The 8,122-nt window shown below is 48.3% G+C and overlaps 1 long non-coding RNA gene across 1 annotated transcript; it reads right to left on the reverse strand.

Annotated features, from left to right (window-relative positions):
- Positions 1-4,245: 4,245 nt before the first annotated feature.
- LOC144953217 (uncharacterized) lies at positions 4,246-7,047 on the reverse strand. The gene is made up of 3 exons (XR_013640774.1): positions 6,941-7,047; positions 5,168-5,221; positions 4,246-4,337 (listed from the first exon to the last, which is right to left on the reverse strand). It is a non-coding gene; the product is annotated as an uncharacterized LOC144953217 (long non-coding RNA).
- Between the last annotated feature and the right edge of the window lie 1,075 nt (positions 7,048-8,122).

Here is an 8,122-nt window from a genome sequence, read left to right on the forward strand (position 1 = left end):
ATCAAATTGGTCGAAAGCAAAGAACAGATTTGCAAGATTATGCGATTAAAAGAAAAACAAACAGCTAATATAAAAATTATTGTATTCGTGCAGGCATATGGGTTCATAAAATAAATGCTTACGAAGTGGTTAGAAGAACATGAACCATCGAATTTCACGATCACGTGGTTAAAACAAACCAATAGGCAACACTCCTTTTTTTTCAAATTAAGTTTCAATAGGCAACACCTCGAAATGGCAATATTCGAACAGAATGCGTCCTCATGAAATGCGGAGCAAATGGTCCGATAACGTCAAAGGTCGGATCTCACTGTCACGTGATGAAAATACAACAATAGGTCGTCTCATACTTTTTGGTTCTTTCGGTAAAGTCACGTAGTTAGAAAAAAGATATTTTAAAAATCACGACGTTTCGATCATCGTGATTTTTTTTTGTGCCTGACGACGACCGGTTGTGTTGCGATCGAAACGTCGTGATTTATCTTCTTGGTTCTTTCGGTAAAGTCACGTAGAAGGGAAATTATAAAAATTTAACATAATAAAATACAATTCTCACAAATTGCGACCTCTGCTGTTCGCTATAATTTTGGACCTCGTGGGGACTGGCCACACACACACAATGTGCATATCGGTACGAATAAGATTGTTCCATGAAGTTTTTTTTGTGTTGCGAAAATGGCTGCCATCCCAAGGTGGTGTGTTAACTATTAGCTGATCGTGAAAAACATTGTTCTGTCTCTTGAGTTGCATGAATACGGTCGTTTAGAAGTATTTTAGTAATTCGTTTTCTTTTATCGTGTAACTTTACCTAATTAATTCATTGATGACGCACTAAACAATTATAAGCATCTATGTTACGAATCTACACACTCACATGAATGCTATTGTCTGGAGATATTTCTTTTGATCACAGAATCTCGCCCGAGAATTTATTGATGTCCCGATAGCCAATTGATTCGCATCTGATTGCCAAACATACACACTCGCATGTACACTACTGTTTCAGGACATTTCTTAATTGCATCTTACCAATGAATTCATTGATGTCTGCTTTTGCCATTGTCACATGTTTCTTTAGCACGGTTCCGTATGAATACTGTCATTTTAAAGGACTTTTACTATCGTTGTGTACGGTCGCGCTACTTTGAAGAGTTAGCCTATTGTTCTATTGTTCAGTTTTAACAAATGTAACCATTGAGGGTTCATCTTCTTGGTTCTTTCGGTAAAGTTACGTTTCGGCGACAACGCAAGCAGGATGGCTGCTTGCGTTGTGGCCGAAACGTCGTGAGAATTATTTTATTATGTTTAATTTTTTGTATTTTATTATTTCCCTTCTACGTGACTTTACCGAAAGAACCAAGAAGATGAATCCCTGCAGTCACGAAAGCTTTCAATCGAAATTCATTGAGGGTTCATTGTACGGATCGATGAGTAGGACATCTAGAGTGTTTTTAGATATTAAAGTTGCTTAACGCAGAAGAGTCTGAGTGGTTCCTTCCTAAGTTCATGCATAATAATCTTAATTATATCCTGCGGCGAAATCTGAATCCTGAGACCGGACATAATTACACAAAACATAATCAGTAAAAGTTAAAGCGAGAATCATTGTATTCTTCTACTTCTTTGGTATGGCATTGTGAAAAGCACCAGTTTTTATTTTTTCTTAATGATCGTTATAAATGAATGCAAAGATTCCTCATCCAGTCCAATGATGTGGTTGACTCGGTGTGGACTTCAGCGATACCGCCAGGATGGGCATGGATGGAGCATTCATCGGTGATGTGCTTGATGGTTTGGACTTCTCCACAGTCGCAGTTGGGCGATTCTTTGATCTTCCAAATCATTGTATTATCACGATTGGCAATACACCCCTAGGCAACGAAGCCAAGCCAATAATCATAATACACGTAACTACACGCACACACCTATTGATCATAATACAAACTATTAATCGAGCCTAATTAGCACAATTGCACACATTTGTATACATTCATAAATTTGCATAATTTCATAAAATAACATTAATTTATTTTTAAACACAATATATACAACAGTGGCCTGCTCGCCTTGCTCACTCTTCAAAACTTTAGAAAAAGCAAGAAACATCAGTCACTTGACCAACAGAACTGTTCCAGCCTATTGCTTAGACAACATGATGCACAGGTAGTCAGCACTGCACTCCAGCATTGCACTGTGGGTAAGAGCGGCTCCTCGTGCCAGCCAAGGTGGTTACGGGGGAGCCCAGAGAAGATTTCTTCAAACGGCGTCCCTGCCTTTGTCTCCGTTATCCCCCTTGTGTCCATTCACTATGATCAGTAGATGCCCATTCTCCTCCACATCACCGTGCACGTCTGCTTGCCCATCGCCACTGAGGAACAAGAACACGAGTTTACAAACCGCACGGTGCCTGCACCCAGCAACACCTGGACACAGTTCACGAGAAACGACGCCATGGTCTCAGTGGTGCCAATTCAGCGTCAGAGTTGCCACCTCTGAGAACTGAGCCAAGCTTCCTGCATTTACGGTCATTCCTGAGGGGCTGGGTGATCCTGGAGCCTGGGCTAGAGGGCAGGGGGAGGGGGGCACCTGCGTGAGTGGGGGGAGCTCCCAGACTGCTGAGGAAGCAGAATGCAGGTGACGATGACAGCCCCAAGTCCCAGGGTCACGCCCATCGCCAACATCGTCTGCAGCACCGTCATCCACCAGTCGGCCACTGGTGTGGTGGAGGTCTCCCCTTCAGGAGCGACAGTCGTGCCACTTGTGCTGCCGTGTGAACGTGGAGCTGCAGACACGGACGGCGGTGTCAAACACCGACACAGAGACAGAGCGGGGGCTCAACGAGACCCCCACTCGCACCCAGCACCACCACCTCAACCAGCAACTCAATACGGCTTCACGTGTAGCAAGGAGACCACTCACCCAACACGGTTTCACGTGTAGCAAGGAGACCACTCACCCAACACGGTTTCACATGCAGCAGGGAGACACGACTCACTCAACACGGCTTCACTTCTCTCATGGAGATTATCTGCCGAGCCTCCTCTCTGTGCAACGACCGCTCTCCATATTCTTAGGTTTTTTCGGTAAAGTCACGTAGGTAAAACATTCAAATTAATAAAAGTAAAATAAAATAAAAATCACGACGTTTCGGAGGCAACACAAGCTTCCGTCTTCAGGTGGAACCGTCACAGCCACGACAGCTGTATCAAGTAAATGAGAGATTGCAGGAGCTACCACTCCGTTTATATAATGGTTGGAGAAGGGGGGGGGGTAAGGGCCAAATACAGCACACTTTTATTAATATGGTAAGGTGAGGCTCCAGCTCTGCACCCTCCACCCTTTGATCTGTGACCCTTGACCTCCCTCCCACCACCGGCTGCACGAGCGACGGTGCGAGTCACAGCGCCACCGTGTGGTGAGCACACTCTCATTCACCTGCAGCCGTCACGTTCAGCTTCACCTCTCGTCCCACCTGGAAGCCATCCATCCCACAGCTGGTACAAATGACATCGCACTTAAGCACGGGGCCAAGGTTCTTGGAAACGTTGAGGAGCCTGAGAGAGCAGTCACCCTTCTCATTGTCTCCCGCAAACTCAGCTATTTCAAGCCAGAGACTCCCAAGATGCGAGTCGTAGATCTGGAATGGCACAAAACACAAATTGTAACACGAACCACAATCCTACTATAATCAAATCACAATGAACCTGAACTCATCTGATCTTGATAGCCAAGCAGGGTTGAGCTTACTTAATACTAGGATTGGGAATGCGAGAGGTTTTAGGCTTGGGCTGTAGGGTATCCAGGAGTTTGTGAAACAGACGTAGATTTGGTTTACAGATAGCGTTAAAGAGTGGTTCTATCTTTGGATTGAGTCTGCGTGTAGAGCTTTGCCCATTATCCCTTTGTGTGGTGTGGTTTCTCTGGGTTCTCCGGTTTCATCTCAACATGATTTCCAACCCTCACGAACTCAAATGGCAAGACCCTTCTCTTTAATAGGGTCTTGAGACTCGGTGCGACATTCCTGGGTGATTAAGTGACTATTATTATTATGGAACATTACCCCCCAAATGACTTTATTACTCTCTGATACATGTCGATATATACATCAGTTAATGAGTTGAAAATTCAGGGTTGACATGGAAGGAGATTCTCACGTTGATTATATCATCTGTGCTTACTTACTTTGTCACCTGTGGGCATCATGACCCACGTGATGTAGAGGTCACTCAAGACGGTCGACGATGGGGAGAATGAGCAGGGAAGAGTCACGTTCTCTCCCTCTGTCACATCCACACTCTCCGGTAGGGAGAGCTGCAGCTTCACAGCAGATGTCACAGCTACACGGGGAGAGAGAGACCGGTCACTCTCATGACATATGTCTTGACAGACAGAAGTCAGAACCAAATAATACGGATGTCTAAACAGAGAGAGACTGGTCACTGTCCTCATAGTGCTCAACCATAGGTCCACTCAGTAATAGCAGGGATACTAAGGGATGTCTATACAGAGGCGTTACACACAGCGGCGCTGTAACAGCCACGTTTATACTGATGCAGCATCAGTAAATAACAAAACGAGGAGCTCGCTGAAGAGTGACCTAACATGAGCGTCATTCAGCATCAACTACTTGAGAGGAAGACCGCTCACAGCTGGTGAGTGAGCACGACTGCCTCCCTCACCGTCAGTGCTCACGTGGTCACACGGGCGGTGTGTGGGGACGCGTCTCAGCGCAGCGCGACCACGGAAGGCACCGACGCTCACGGCTACACGGGGGGCCTGGCACTGGGACCCCATCGCCACGACGTCATCGTGACGACGATTCACAATGGACTCTCAGCTGGATCAACATCACTTCTTTTCCACTGCACACCTGACCCATGCTGGGACTGTACCGAGCCAGCCCGGTGCGGCTCGGGAGCGGGCCAGGTTGTTTTTCCATGAGCAGAAGCCGAGCCGTGCCGTTGATGTCACACGCAATGAACAGGTCGGGATGCATGTTAATGATCATTATTAATTCTGTATTTGGCCCTGGGCGAGATTCTTCATGGGGAAACCACCAGGACCGTCAGGGCTCTGGGCTGGCACGGCTCGGCTGTGCCGGTGGGAAAGGGGTTTGAAGGAGACCGCTCCACGTGTGCTGGGTGAGTGCTTCTCGGTGTGAACTCACGCAGGAGGGAGATGATCGCTGTGACCAGGAGCCACTTCATGGTGCCTCCGTCTCCTGTTGAACACAGAAGAGAGTGGCTCATCACATCTCTCGCTCCACTCACCACCAGCGGTTAAAGTCGGGCAGGGTGAGCCGACATTCATTCCGCTGGAGGGTAGAAACAGACGGTGTGACAGAGCAGAATTGCTTGAGGAAAGCGTGAGGCGACTTGTGAACCGCGGGGCTGGGTTATGTGGCAAGAGATAGACCCGATCAAAGTAAAATTCACAACAACATACTCTTTGGTTCTTTCGGTAAAGTCACGTAGGTATATAGCCACTTCCATGCGCTCGTCGAGGAGGCCGCTCTCCTATCATACATGTTAATTTCTCACATTATCATCACAAGCCCTGGCCACTTCATTATGACCCTTGGGCTACACCCATTTCAACCCTTTTTAAAACAGTCTGCCTCAACAACAGACCATGCTTTGGCACCTGATGACGGACGCTTGTGTTGCGCCCGAAACGTCGTGATTTATTTGATTTTATACCTACGTGACTTTACCGAAAGAACCAAAGAGCATGGATTCCTGCAGTCACGAAAGCTTCAAATCAAGATTCACAACAACGTTGAGCTCAGCGAGTCACCCATCCCACACTGAGCGAAAAGAGGAAGTCTGTGGCCACTCAACCCCCACGGCGTGATGGTTTCGTTATCGTCATCACTATTATATCACTCCAGCACGCTGCACTTTCGTCAATGAGGGATACGCATATTTAATCTGCAGTTGATGAATAAGTATTCTTGTGTTTCCGTTTCTTTGGAGTTACCCCTGGAGTCGAGTGCCTGGTGTAGACGCTGCTTCGTTCACCACTGCGCCACCTCCCTGCTCGTTTTAGCCGCCCGACGTAGCGGTCACGTTGTGATGAGACGGAGTGAGAGACACACAGAGACAACACGTAGACAGAGTGATAGACACAGACTGTGTCTATCACTCTGTCTACGTGTTGTCTCTCTGACACAGACTGTGTCTATCACTCTGTCTACGTGTTGTCTCTGTGTGTCTATCACTCAGTCTACGTGTCTCTGTGTCTATCACTCTGTCTACGTGTTGTCTCTGTGTGTCTATCACTCAGTCTACGTGTCTCTGTGTGTCTATCACTCTGTCTACGTGTCTCTGTGTCTATCACTCTGTCTACGTGTTGTCTCTGTGTGTCTATCACTCAGTCTACGTGTCTCTGTGTGTCTATCATTCTGTCTACGTGTATCTGTGTCACACAGAGACACGTAGACAGAGTGATAGACACAGAGACACGTAGACAGAGTGATAGACACACAGAGACACGTAAACAGAGTGATAGACACAGAGACACGTAGACAGAGTGATAGACACAGAGACACGTAGACAGAGTGATAGACACAGAGACACGTAGACAGAGTGATAGACACACAGAGACACGTAGACTGAGTGATAGACACACAGAGACAACACGTAGACAGAGTGATAGACACAGAGACACGTAGACAGAGTGATAGACACACAGAGACACGTAGACTTAGTTATAGACACACAGAGACACGTAGACTGAGTGATAGACACACAGAGACACGTAGACTGAGTGATAGACACACAGAGACACGTAGACTGAGTGATAGACACACAGAGACAACGTCACACACTCACAAAGGTAAAGACACGAGGAGTCGATGAACCAAATGGAACCCCGAGAATTGCGGTCGGGACCCAGGGACGCAGTCTCCGTGAGCAGGGCGAGAGAGAGACAACCTCACCTCCTCCTCTCAGCTGTGATGCTGTTGGCAGGGGAGGAGGAGCAGGGACGTGGGGTCGTCTCGAATACTCGGCGATAGTAGCAGCAACAACGCGACTAGGCGACTCTGACCGGGCTGGTTGACAGTGTACGTGAAGGCGTGGGGGGGGGTAATGCAGGGTGGGGGGGGAGGGCACGCGGGGTCGAACCGCCACTCGCTGGCGCTGGTGGGTTGACCGGTTGAACCGCTGCGCTGGCGCGTGCGGCCAGCAAGTGCAGCGTTTTTTGTCGATTTCTTCATTTCTGCCACTATTATATTTCGTCGGCCAAGTCACGCTCATGTGCAGAGGCAGAGCCATGATTTGCAGGTAGGGGGGGGGGGGCACAAACCCTCCAGCAATGAAAAATGATAGAGTTGTTAGTAAGGGACTTGTCCCTTGCTTTTTATTCGACGCTTGTGCGGCGATGGCGCATGGCCTGTTAGTCGAATTCGAACCGCGCGTTGTGTTGATCGGCATCGCGCTCGCTGAAGGTGTTTGCCTTCAGGGAAGTCGTGGCCTCTATACGCGACTGCGCACAATTCAGTGAGTTGCTTATAACTGCTTTGCCGTTACTTATTGCCAATTATGGACTCGGACACGTAATAATATGCTACACAGTGTCAGTGGGGGTCGCAAAATGACGATTTATTATTAATAAACCCCAATGATCCGATCGACTAGGGATTTCGATCGGATAATCGGGGGGGCACGTGCCACCCTACCCCCCCAATGGCTCCGCCACTAGTGGTGTTTAATGTGGGTGGAGCCTAATGAGAGAGTAATAGATATAAAAACCGAGGAGCTTTAACAGGGATGGAACTTTAATTTTGAAAAGACTCCCATTGCCTGCTTTCACACCACAGCATGTATCTGTACAACACGGTGCTCTTACACCATAGCCACACGCACAAACACACACACACCCCCTGAAGGCACGTTAAGCCTTCACTGGCGTCCACCACCCACTGCTGGGCTACGTTCACAAGACAGCCGACTTGGAGGTGACGCTCGACGTCACTCGCCGCGGGCCAACCCCGGCTTGCCGCCGTGGTCGGAGGAGTAAGAGAGCCGGGCGCTCGTCGGCTCCCCTCCACGACAGGCGGCGTCAGAGGCAGCCTCCCTGCGCCCCTCTGCCCGTTCCTGCTCCCCCACCGGGTGGGGTC

Source organism: Lampetra fluviatilis, chromosome 73 (assembly GCF_964198595.1).
Source record: "Lampetra fluviatilis chromosome 73, kcLamFluv1.1, whole genome shotgun sequence".
Lineage (NCBI taxonomy): Eukaryota > Metazoa > Chordata > Hyperoartia > Petromyzontiformes > Petromyzontidae > Lampetra > Lampetra fluviatilis.